The sequence below is a fragment of the Ranitomeya imitator genome, chromosome 1, assembly GCF_032444005.1.
Source record: "Ranitomeya imitator isolate aRanImi1 chromosome 1, aRanImi1.pri, whole genome shotgun sequence".
NCBI classification, from domain to species: Eukaryota; Metazoa; Chordata; class Amphibia; order Anura; family Dendrobatidae; genus Ranitomeya; species Ranitomeya imitator.
The window spans coordinates 21,060,316-21,074,352 of NC_091282.1; positions in this window are offsets into that span (position 1 = coordinate 21,060,316).

Here is a 14,037-nt window from a genome sequence, read left to right on the forward strand (position 1 = left end):
GAGCTGCACTCACTATTCTGTTGGTGCAGTCACTGTGTGCATACATTATATTACTGATCCTGAGTTACATCCTGTATTATACTCCAGAGCTGCACTCACTATTCTGCTGATGCAGTCACTGTGTACATACATTACATTACTGATCCTGAGTTACATCCTGTATTATACCGCAGAGCTGCACTCACTCTTCTGCTGGAGCAGTCACTGTGTACATACATTACTGATCCTGAGATGCATCCTGTATAATACTCCAGAGCTGCACTCACTATTCTGCTTGTGCAGTCACTGTGTACATACATTACATTAATGATCCTGAGTTGCATCCCGTATTATACCCCAGAGCTGCAGTCACTATTCTGCTGATGCAGTCACTGTGTACATACATTACATTACTGATCCTGAGTTACATTCTGTATTATACTCCAGAGCTGCACTCACTCTTCTGCTGGAGCAGTCACTGTGTACATACATTACTGATCCTGAGATGCATCCTGTATTATACTCCAGAGCTGCACTCACTATTCTGTTGGTGCAGTCACTGTGTGCATACATTATATTACTGATCCTGAGTTACATCCTGTATTATACTCCAGAGCTGCACTCACTATTCTGCTGATGCAGTCACTGTGTACATACATTACATTACTGATCCTGAGTTACATCCTGTATTATACCCCAGAGCTGCACTCACTATTCTGCTAGTGCAGTCACTGTGTACATACATTACTGATCCTGAGATGTATCCTGTATTATACTCCAGAGCTGCACTCACTATTCTGTTGGTGCAGTCACTGTGTGCATACATTATATTACTGATCCTGAGTTACATCCTGTATTATACTCCAGAGCTGCACTCACTATTCTGCTGATGCAGTCACTGTGTACATACATTACATTACTGATCCTGAGTTACATCCTGTATTATACCGCAGAGCTGCACTCACTCTTCTGCTGGAGCAGTCACTGTGTACATACATTACTGATCCTGAGATGCATCCTGTATTATACTCCAGAGCTGCACTCACTATTCTGCTTGTGCAGTCACTGTGTACATACATTACATTAATGATCCTGAGTTGCATCCTGTATTATACCCCAGAGCTGCAGTCACTATTCTGCTGATGCAGTCACTGTGTACATACATTACATTACTGATCCTGAGTTACATTCTGTATTATACTCCAGAGCTGCACTCACTCTTCTGCTGGAGCAGTCACTGTGTACATACATTACTGATCCTGAGATGCATCCTGTATTATACTCCAGAGCTGCACTCACTATTCTGTTGGTGCAGTCACTGTGTGCATACATTATATTACTGATCCTGAGTTACATCCTGTATTATACTCCAGAGCTGCACTCACTATTCTGCTGATGCAGTCACTGTGTACATACATTACATTACTGATCCTGAGTTACATCCTGTATTATACCCCAGAGCTGCACTCACTATTCTGCTAGTGCAGTCACTGTGTACATACATTACATTACTGATCCTGAGTTACATCCTGTATTATACCCCAGAGCTGCACTCACTATTCTGCTAGTGCAGTCACTGTGTACATACATTACATTTCTGATCCTGAATTACCTCCTGTATTATACCCCAGAGATGCACTCACTCTTCTGCTGGTGCAGTCACTGTGTACATACATTACATTACTGATCCTGAGTTACCTCCTGTATTATACCCCAGAGCTGCACTCACTATTCTGCTGGTGCAGTCACTGTGTACATACATTACATTACTGATCCTGAGTTGCATCCTGTATTATACTCCAGAGCTGCACTCACTATTCTGCTGTTGCAGTCACTGTGTACATACATTACTGATCCTGAGTTACTTCCTGTATTATACTCCAGAACTGCACTTACTATTCTGCTGGTGCAGTCACTGTGTACATACATTACATTACTGATCCTGAGTTACCTCCTGTATTATACCCCAGAGCTGCACTCACTATTCTGCTGGTGCAGTCACTGTGTACATACATTACATTACTGATCCTAAGTTAAATCCTGTATTATACTCCAGAGCTGCACTCACTATTCTGCTGGTGCAGTCACTGTGTACATACATTACATTACTGATCCTGAGTTACATCCTGTATTATACTCCAGAGCTGCACTCACTATTCTGCTGGTGCAGTCACTGTGTGCATACATTACATTACTGATCCTAAGTTACATCCTGTATTATACCCCAGAGCTGCACTCACTATTCTGCTGGTGCAGTCACTGTGTACATACATTACATTACTGATCCTGAGTTACATTCTGTATTATACTCCAGAGCTGCACTCACTCTTCTGCTGGAGCAGTCACTGTGTGCATACATTACATTACTAATCCTAAGTTACATCCTGTATTATACTGCAGAGCTGCACTCACTATTCTGCTGGTGCAGTCACTGTGTGCATACATTACATTACTGATCCTAAGTTACATCCTGTATTATACCCCAGAGCTGCACTCACTATTCTGCTGGTGCAGTCACTGTGTACATACATTACATTACCGATACAGAGTAACATCCTGTATTATACTCCAGAGCTGCACTCACTATTCTGCTGGTGCAGTCACTGTGTACATACATTACATTACTGATCCTGAGTTACATTCTGTATTATACCCCAGAGCTGCACTCACTATTCTGCTGGTGCAGTCACTGTGTGCATACATTACATTACTGATCCTAAGTTACATCCTGTATTATACTCCAGAGCTGCACTCACTATTCTGCTGGTGCAGTCACTGTGTGCATACATTACATTACTGATCCTGAGTTACATCCTGTATTATACCCCAGAGCTGCACTCACTATTCTGCTGGTGCAGTCACTGTGTACATACATTACATTACCGATACAGAGTTACATCCTGTATTATACTCTAGAGCTGCACTCACTATTCTGCTGGTGCAGTCACTGTGTGCATACATTACATTACTGATCCTAAGTTACATCCTGTATTATACTCCAGAGCTGCACTCACTATTCTGCTGGTGCAGTCACTGTGTACATACATTACATTACTGATCCTAAGTTATATCCTGTATTATACCCCAGAGCTGCACTCACTATTCTGCTGGTGCAGTCACTGTGTACATACATTACATTACCGATACAGAGTTACATCCTGTATTATACTCCAGAGCTGCACTCACTATTGTGCTGGTGCAGTCACTGTGTGCATACATTAGATTACTGATCCTAAGTTACATCCTGTATTATACCCCAGAGCTGCACTCACTATTCTGCTGGTGCAGTCACTGTGTACATACATTACATTACCGATACAGAGTAACATCCTGTATTATACTCCAGAGCTGCACTCACTATTCTGCTGGTGCAGTCACTGTGTACATACATTACATTACTGATCCTGAGTTACATTTTGTATTATACCCCAGAGCTGCACTCACTCTTCTGCTGGTGCAGTCACTGTGTGCATACATTACATTACTGATCCTAAGTTACATCCTGTATTATACTCCAGAGCTGCACTCACTCTTCTGCTGGTGCAGTCACTGTGTGCATACATTACATTACTGATCCTAAGTTACATCCTGTATTATACTCCAGAGCTGCACTCACTATTCTGCTGGTGCAGTCACTGTGTGCATACATTACATTACTGATCCTAAGTTACATCCTGTATTATACCCCAGAGCTGCACTCACTATTCTGCTGGTGCAGTCACTGTGTACATACGTTACATTACCGATACAGAGTTACATCCTGTATTATACTCCAGAGCTGCACTCACTATTCTGTTGGTGCAGTCACTGTGTGCATACATTACATTACTGATCCTAAGTTATATCCTGTATTATACCCCAGAGCTGCACTCACTATTCTGCTGGTGCAGTCACTGTGTGCATACATTACATTACTGATCCTAAGTTACATCCTGTATTATACCCCAGAGCTGCACTCACTATTCTGCTGGTGCAGTCACTGTGTACATACGTTACATTACCGATACAGAATTACATCCTGTATTATACTCCAGAGCTGCACTCACTATTCTGTTGGTGCAGTCACTGTGTACATACATTACATTACTGATCCTGAGTTACATCCTGTATTATACTCCAGAGCTGCACTCACTATTCTGCTGGTGCAGTCCCGGTGTACATACATTACATTACTGATCCTGAGTTACATCCTGTATTATACCCCAGAGCTGCACTCACTATTCTGCTGGTGCAGTCACTGTGTACATACATTACATTACTGATCCTGAGTTACATCCTGTGTTATACTCCAGAGCTGCACTCACTATTCTGCTGGTGCAGTCACTGTGTACATACATTACATTACTGATCCTGAGTTACATCCTGTATTATACTCCAGAGCTACACTCACTATTCTGCTGGTGCAGTCACTGTGTACATACGTTACATTACCGATACAGAGTTACCTCCTGTATTATACTCCAGAGCTGCACTCACTATTCTGCTGGTGCAGTCACTGTGTACATACATTACATTACTGATCCTGAGTTACATCATGTATTATACCCCAGAGCTGCACTCATTATTCTGACACCCAGCATGATATTTGTTATTTTACATTAACCCTATACTTTCCGGACAGTGAATGTGGTGATCATCTCCGGGGGCCATCGCACTATTAATAATCCGGTAACGAGCTTCCGTATCTCCGCCGCGGCCTCCTTATATTATGGCTATAAAATGCTTTTCACACTGAAGTCAATAGTAAAAAAGCGAGAAAGTGCAGATTAATAGATCGTTAAGCTCCGAGCACATAAAGCGCGGTGCGGTGAGAGCCTGCGCCACCAGCCGCCACTGTGCAGAGGTGACACGCTTCATCTTCATAAAAGCCCCTTCTCCCCGTCCTCGGCGGCCCCCGCTGATTATCCTGCTGCGTCCTCTTAGCTCCCGGCTGTCTGTGTAAGGCGTAAGAAAGGAACGAAGGAAAATCCTGGAAGGAAGACTCCAGCTCTCCTTCATATTTATCAGATGATGGGAGTTTCCGCAGATCTCACCTGCACTGCTCTGTATAATGAAGTCTGACCTCGTCTCACCATGCTTTACACTGCAGGGAGCCAGAACCAAGACTTTGTATAGCGCCCCCTGTGGCCACTAATAATGTATATCTCCCTCCCCACTCGTGGCTGCAGTAATTAATTAGAAGTGAAAACATTTCTCTCATCCATTACCAGGGAATAAGCAGTGGGGTGTAATGGGGCCGGCGCCCCGCTGGAGGCGATGCTGTGCTGGGGGCAATGCTGCGCTGGGGCGATGCTGCGCTGGGGCGATGCTGCGCTGGGGGCGATGCTGTGCTGGGGCGATGCTGCGCTGGGGGCGATGCTGTGCTGGGGGCAATGCTGCGCTGGGGCGATGCTGCGCTGGGGCGATGCTGCGCTGGGGGCGATGCTGTGCTGGGGCGATGCTGCGCTGGGGGCGATGCTGCGCTGGGGGCGATGCTGTGCTGGTGGCAATGCTGCGCTGGGGGCGATGCTGTGCTGGGGGCAATGCTGCGCTGGGGTCGATACTGTGCTGGGGCAATGCTGCGCTGGGGTTGATGCTGCGCTGGGGTCGATGCTGCGCTGGGGGCAATGCTGCGCTGGGGGCAATGCTGCGCTGGGGCGATGCTGCGCTGGGGTTGATGCTGCGCTGGGGGCGAAGCAGCGCTGGGGCGATGCTGTGCTGGGGGCGATGCTGTGCTGGGGTAGATGCTGTGCTGGGGCCGATGCTGTGTTGGGGCACTGCTGCGCTGGGGTAGATGCTGTGCTGGGGCCGACGCCGCACTTGGGGCGATGCTGCGCTGGGCTAACATTTATTACAATCTTCAGCTAATTGACAGGAGCCGTTGTCACGAAATCCGCCTGTCTGAGCGAAAGAAATCTGGTAGGTGTCAAGGAGAGAATTGAGATAGATGAGATACACGGTACCACTGCGGTGCACGGAGTAACAGTGGGTAAAGACCACCGTGCAGACCCCGCTTCCCATATTCCCCCGCGGCTGCTTCCTTTATAAGGACCTGGAACATTTCCTACTGACAACACAAAGTCTGACAATGTCCGAGGGCAATTAAAGCAGCGATGCATAGCAGAACATGCTCTGAGCAAACCACCATCTATACATAACTGTTATGACCTGGTGGTCAGGACAATAATGGACCTGGTGGTTAAGAGCACACGGAATGACCTGATAGTTACTGATAATAAAGGACGAGCTCTGGGACGTGGGAACTCTGCTGACCGCAATCCCTAAACCTATCAGACACACTAGAAATAGCCGTGGATTGCTCCTAACGCTCCCTATGCAACTCGGCACAGCCTAAGGAACTAGCTAGCCCTGAAGATAGAAAAATAAAGCCTACCTAGCCTCAGAGAAATTCCCCAAACGAAAAGGCAGCCCCCCACATATAATGACTGTGAGTAAAGATGAAAATACAAACACAGAGATGAAATAGATTTAGCAAAGTGAGGCCCGACTTACTGAACAGACTGAGGATAGGAAAGGTTGCTTTGCGGTCAGCACAAAAACCTACAAAAAGACCACGCAGAGGGCGCAAAAAGACCCTCCGCACCGACTCACGGTGCGGAGGCGCTCCCTCTGCGTCCCAGAGCTTCCAGCAAGCAAGACAACAAATTAAATAGCAAGCTGGACAGAAAAATAGGAAACCAAAGAAAAACAAGCAGGAACTTATCTTCTGCTGGGAAGAAAGGTCACAAGAACGATCCAGGAGTGAACTAGACCAATACTGGAACATTGACAGGTGGCATGGAGCAAAGATCTAAGTGGAGTTAAATAGAGCAGCCAGCTAACGAATCAACCTCGTCACCTGTGGAAGGAAACTCAGAAACACCCACCAGAGGAAGTCCATGGACAGAACCAGCCGAAGTACCATTCATGACCACAGGAGGCGCTGTGGTTTTTTCTTGGAGTCCTTGCAGTATCCTATTCCATTGAGAGGAATTGATGCTACGCCTTTGGCCAAGAATAAGCCTCAGTACTGGACCCAATTGACCATGTGCATGGCTCCTGCACATCAGGAGGATATCCGCTTTCTGGTGTTGCATAATCTGCATGATGTGGTTGTTTTGGGGTTGCCATGGCTACAAGTTCATAATCCAGTATTGGACTGGAAATCTATGTCTGTGTCCAGCTGGGGTTGCCAGGGGGTACATGGTGATGTTCCATTTTTGTCTATTTCGTCTTCCACTCCTTCTGAAGTTCCAGAGTTTTTGTCGGATTATCGGGATGTATTTGATGAGCCCAAAGCCAGTGCCCTACCTCCTCATAGGGATTGCGATTGTGCTATTAATTTGATTCCTGGTAGTAAGTTTCCTAAGGGCCGACTGTTCAATATATCTGTGCCAGAACACGCCGCTATGCGGAGTTATATAAAGGAATCCTTGGAGAAAGGCCATATTCGCCCGTCGTCATCACCGTTAGGAGCAGGGTTCTTTTTTGTGGCCAAGAAGGATGGTTCTTTGAGACCTTGTATTGATTACCGCCTTCTTAATAAAATTACAGTCAAATTTCAGTATCCTTTGCCGTTGCTGTCTGATTTGTTTGCTCGTATTAAAGGGGCTAGTTGGTTCACCAAGATAGATCTTCGAGGGGCGTATAATCTTGTGCGTATTAAACAAGGCGATGAATGGAAAACAGCTTTTAATACGCCCGAGGGCCATTTTGAGTACCTGGTTATGCCATTCGGGCTTTCCAATGTTCCATCAGTATTTCAGTCCTTTATGCATGACATCTTCCGAGAGTACCTGGATAAATTCCTGATTGTGTATTTGGATGATATTTTGGTCTTTTCCGATGATTGGGAGTCTCATGTGAAGCAGGTCAGAATGGTGTTCTAGGTCCTTCGTGCGAATACCTTGTTTGTGAAGGGGTCAAAGTGTCTCTTTGGAGTTCAGAAGGTTTCATTTTTGGGGTTCATTTTTTCCCCTTCTACTATCGAGATGGACCCTGTTAAAGTCCATGCCATTTACGATTGGACTCAGCCGACATCTGTGAAGAGCCTGCAAAAGTTCCTGGGCTTTGCTAATTTTTATCGGCGCTTCATCGCTAATTTTTCTAGTGTTGCTAAACCGTTGACTGATTTGACCAAGAAGGGTGCTGATGTGGTCAATTGGTCTTCTGCAGCTGTAGAGGCTTTTCAGGAGTTGAAGCGTCGTTTTTCTTCTGCCCCTGTGTTGTGCCAGCCAGATGTTTCGCTCCCGTTTCAGGTTGAGGTTGATGCTTCTGAGATTGGAGCAGGGGCTGTTTTGTCGCAAAGAAGTTCTGATGGCTCGGTGATGAATCCATGTGCTTTCTTTTCTAGAAAGTTTTCGCCTGCTGAGCGTAATTATGATGTTGGTAATCGAGAATTGTTGGCCATGAAGTGGGCATTCGAGGAGTGGCGGCATTGGCTTGAAGGAGCCAAGCATCGCGTGGTGGTCTTGACAGATCACAAGAATTTGACTTATCTTGAGTCTGCCAAACGGTTGAATCCGAGACAGGCTCGATGGTCGTTATTTTTCTCCCGTTTCGATTTTGTGGTTTCGTACCTTCCGGGCTCTAAGAATGTGAAGGCTGATGCCCTATCAAGGAGTTTTGTGCCTGACTCTCCGGGTGTTCCTGAGCCGGCGGGTATTCTCAAAGAGGGGGTAATTTTGTCTGTCATCTCCCCTGATTTGCGGCGGGTGCTGCAGAAATTTCAGGCTGATAGACCTGACCGTTGCCCAGCGGAGAAACTGTTTGTCCCTGATAGATGGACTAGTAGAGTTATCTCTGAGATTCATTGTTCAGTGTTGGCTGGGCATCCTGGAATCTTTGGTACCAGAGATTTGGTGGCTAGATCCTTTTGGTGGCCGTCTTTGTCACGGGATGTGCGTTCTTTTGTGCAGTCCTGTGGGACTTGTGCTCGGGCTAAGCCCTGCTGTTCTCGTGCCAGTGGGTTGCTTTTGCCCTTGCCGGTCCCGAAGAGGCCCTGGACGCATATTTCTATGGATTTTATTTTGGATCACCCTGTCTCTCAAAAGATGTCGGTCATTTGGGTGGTTTGTGATCGCTTTTCTAAAATGGTCCATTTGGTACCTTTGTCTAAATTGGCCTCCTCCTCTGATTTGGTGCCATTATTTTTCCAGCATGTGGTTCGTTTACATGGTATCCCGGAGAACATCGTTTCTGACAGAGGTTCCCAGTTTGTTTCGAGGTTCTGGCGATCCTTTTGTGCTAGGATGGGCATTGATTTGTCTTTTTCCTCGGCTTTCCATCCTCAGACAAATGGCCAAACCGAACGAACTAATCAGACTTTGGAAACATATCTGAGATGCTTTGTTTCTGCTGATCAGGATGATTGGGTGTCCTTTTTGCCGTTGGCTGAGTTCACCCTTAATAATCGGGCCAGCTCGGCTACTTTGGTTTCGCCGTTTTTCTGCAATTCTGGTTTCCATCCTCGTTTCTCTTCAGGGCAGGTTGAGTCTTCGGACTGTCCTGGTGTAGATACTGTTGTGGATAGGTTGCAGCAGATTTGGACTCATGTGGTGGACAATTTGACATTGTCCCAGGAGAAGGCTCAACGTTTCGCTAACCGCCGGCGCTGTGTGGGTCCCCGACTTCGTGTTGGGGATTTGGTTTGGTTGTGGTCTCGTTATGTTCCTATGAAGTTTTCCTCTCCTAAGTTTAAGCCTCGTTTCATTGGTCCGTATAAGATTTCTGAGGTTATCAATCCTGTGTCATTTCGTTTGGCACTTCCTGCTTCTTTTCCCATCCATAATGTGTTCCATAGGTCGTTATTGCGGAGATACGTGACGCCTGTGGTTCCATCCGTTGATCCTCCTGCCCCGGTGTTGGTTGAGGGGGAGTTGGAGTATGTGGTGGAGAAGATTTTGGATTCTCGTATTTCGAGACGGAAACTCCAGTACCTGAGCAAGTGGAAGGGTTATGGTCAGGAAGATAATTCCTGGGTTTTTGCCTCTGATGTTCATGCTGCCGATCTGGTTCATGCCTTTCATTTGGCTCATCCTGGTCGGCCTGGGGGCTCTGGTGAGGGTTCGGTGACCCCTCCTCAAGGGGGGGGTACTGTTGTGAATTCTGTTGTTGGCTCCCTCCTGTGGTCATGAATGGTACTTCGGATGGTTCTGTCCATGGACTTCCTCTGGTGGGTGTTTCTGAGTTTCCTTCCACAGGTGACGAGGTTAATTCGTTAGCTGGCTGCTCTATTTAACTCCACTTAGATCTTTGCTCCATGCCACCTATCAATGTTCCAGTATTGGTCTAGTTCACTCCTGGATCGTTCTTGTGACCTGTCTTCCCAGCAGAAGCTAAGTTCCTGCTTGTATTTTCTTTGGTTTGCTATGTTTCTGTCCAGCTTGCTATTTTTATTGTTGTCTTGCTTGCTGGAAGCTCTGGGACGCAGAGGGAGCGCCTCCGCACCGTGAGTCGGTGCGGAGGGTCTTTTTGCGCCCTCTGCGTGGTCTTTTTGTAGGTTTTTGTGCTGACCGCAAAGCAACCTTTCCTATCCTCAGTCTATTCAGTAAGTCGGGCCTCACTTTGCTAAATCTATTTCATCTCTGTGTTTGTATTTTCATCTTTACTCACAGTCATTATATGTGGGGGGCTGCCTTTTCCTTTGGGGAATTTCTCTGAGGCAAGGTAGGCTTTATTTTTCTATCTTCAGGGCTAGCTAGTTCCTTAGGCTGTGCCGAGTTGCATAGGGAGCGTTAGGAGCAATCCACGGCTATTTCTAGTGTGTGTGATAGGATTAGGGATTGCGGTCAGCAGAGTTCCCACGTCCCAGAGCTCGTCCTTTATTATCAGTAACTATCAGGTCATTCCGTGTGCTCTTAACCACCAGGTCCATTATTGTCCTGACCACCAGGTCATAACAGACATCAATCTCCTGTATTCTTCATATGTCTGGCCTGTGGTGTTGGGGGTTAGATAGAAAGAAAAACATCCAAACCCAGCGATGTTCTGCCAAATTCTCCATCACATCTGCTAAAAGTCTGTGGGGAATGTGTTATGTCTGAAAAGACAGGGGGGGAACTTTTTGGTATGTTTGGTACAAAGCCAACATCGGTCATCACCAGAATATCACCATCCCCACAGTGAGGCATGGTGGAGGTAGCATTGTGCTCTGTGGCTGTTTTTTGGCAGTTGGAACTGGGGCTTTAGTCAAGATGGAGGAAATTCTGGACAGAACAAATATCAGGGAATTTTACATCAAAACCTTCCATAAAAAGCTGAAGATGTGGAGGAATTTTAGCCTTCAGCGACAACGATCCTAAGTGACATCCAAATCACCAAAAGAACAGCTTCACCAGAAAAAGATGGACGTCGTGGAATAACCCAGCCCGAGCCCTGACATGAACCCAAGGGGTAATCTGTGGTGACCTGAAGAGGGCGCTGTACACAGGAGATGCCTCACAATCTGTGGTGACCTGAAGAGGGCGCTGTACACAGGAGATGCCCACGCAATCTGTGGTGACCTGAAGAGGGCGCTGTACACAGGAGATGCCCCCGCAATCTGTGGTGACCTGAAGAGGGCGCTGTACACAGGAGATGCCCCGTAATCTGTGGTGACTTGAAGAGGACGCTGTACACAGGAGATGACCCCGCAATCTGTGGTGACCTGAAGAAGGCGCTGTACACAGGAGATGCCCCATAATCTGTGATGACCTGAATAGGGCGATGTACACAGGAGATGTCCCCACAATCTGTGGTGACCTGAAGAGGACGCTGTACACAGGTGATGCCCCGCAAACTGTGGTGAACTGAAGAGGGCGCTGTACACAGGAGATGTCCCTGCAATCTGTGGTGACCTAAAGATGGTGCTGTACACAGGAGATGCCCCCGCAATCTGTGGTGACCTGAAGAGGGCGCTGTACACAGGAGATGTCCCCGCAATCTGTGGTGACCTGAAGAGGACGCTGTACACAGGAGATGCCCCCGCAATCTGTGGTGACCTGAAGAGGACGCTGTACACAGGAGATGTCCCTGCAATCTGTGGTGACCTGAAGAGGACGCTGTACTCAGGAGATATTCCCGCCATCTGCGGTGACCTAAAGAGGGCACTGTACACAGGAGATGCCCCTGCAATCTGTAGCGACCTGAAGAGGGCGCTGTACACAGGAGATGTCCCCGCAATCTGTGGTGAGCTGAAGAGGGCGCTGTACACAGGAGATGTCCCCGCAATCTGTGGGAACCTGAAGAGGACGCTGTACACAGGAGATGTCCCCGCAATCTGTGGGGACCTGAAGAGGACGCTGTACACAGGAGATGTCCCCGCAATCTGTAGTGACCTGAAGAGGGCGCTGTACACAGGAGATGCCCCCGCAATCTGTGGTGACCTGAAGAGGGCGCTGTACACAGGAGATGTCCCCGCAATCTGTGGTGACCTAAAGAGAGCACTGTACACAGGAGATGTCCCCGCAATCTATGGTGACCTAAAGAGCACTGTACACAGGAGATGCCCCGCAATCTGTGGTGACCTAAAGAGGGTGCTGTACACAGGAGATGCCCACGCTATCTGTGGTGACCTGAAGAGGACGCTGTACACAGGAGATACTCCCGCCATCTGCGGTGACCTGAAGAGGACGCTGTACACAGGAGATGTCCCCGCAATCTGTGGTGATCTGAAGAGGGCGCTGTACACAGGAGATGTCCCCGCAATCTGTGGTGATCTGAAGAGGGCGCTGTACACAGGAGATGCCCCCGCAATCTGTGGTGACCTGAAGATGGCGCTGGACACAGGAGATGTCCCCGCAATCTGTGGTGACCTGAAGAGGACGCTGTACACAGGAGATGTCCCCGCAATCTGTGGTGACCTGAAGAGGGCGCTGTACACAGGTGATGTCCCGCAATCTGTGGTGACCTGAAGAGGACGCTGTACACAGGAGATGTCCCCGCAATCTGTGGTGACCTGAAGAGGGCGCTGTACACAGGAGATGTCCCCACAATCTGTGGTGACCTGAAGAGGGCGCTGTACACAGGAGATGTCCCCGCAATCTGTGGTGACCTGAAGAGGACGCTGTACACAGGTGATGCCCCCGCAATCTGTGGTGACCTGAAGAGGGCGCTGTACACAGGAGATGTCCCCGCAATCTGTGGTGACCTGAAGAGGGCGCTGTACACAGGAGATGCTCCCCGCAATCTGTGGTGACCTGAAGAGGACGCTGTACACAGGAGATGCCCCCGCAATCTGTGGTGACCTGAAGAGGGCGCTGTACACAGGAGATGCCCCGCAATCTGTGGTGACCTGAAGAGGGCGCTGTACACAGGTGATGCCCCCGCAATCTGTGGTGATCTGAAGAGGGCGCTGTACACAGGAGATGTCCCCGCAATCTGTGGGAACCTGAAGAGGACGCTGTACACAGGAGATGTCCCCGCAATCTGTGGTGACCTGAAGAGGGTGCTGTACACAGGAGATGCCCCCGCAATCTGTGGTGACCTGAAGAGGGCGCTGTACACAGGAGATGCCCCGTAATCTGTGGTGACCTGAAGAGGACGCTGTACACAGGAGATGTCCCCGCAATCTGTGGTGACCTGAAGAGGGCGCTGTACACAGGAGATGTCCCCACAATCTGTGGTGACCTGAAGAGGGCGCTGTACACAGGAGATGTCCCCGCAATCTGTGGTGACCTGAAGAGGGCGCTGTACACAGGAGATGTCCCCGCAATCTGTGGTGACCTGAAGAGGGCGCTGTACACAGGAGATGTCCCCGCAATCTGTGGTGACCTGAAGAAGGCGCTGTACACAGGAGATGCCCCGCAATCTGTGGTGACCTGAAGAGGGCGCTGTACACAGGAGATGTCCCCGCAATCTGTGGTGACCTGAAGAGGGCGCTGTACACAGGAGATGCCCCGCAATCTGTGGTGACCTGAAGAGGGCGCTGTACACAGGAGATGTCCCCGCAATCTGTGGTGACCTGAAGAGGGCGCTGTACACAGGAGATGTCCCCGCAATCTGTGGTGACCTGAAGAGGGCGCTGTACACAGGAGATGCCCCGCAATCTGTGGTGACCTGAAGAGGGCGCTGTACACAGGTGATGCCCCCGCAATCTGT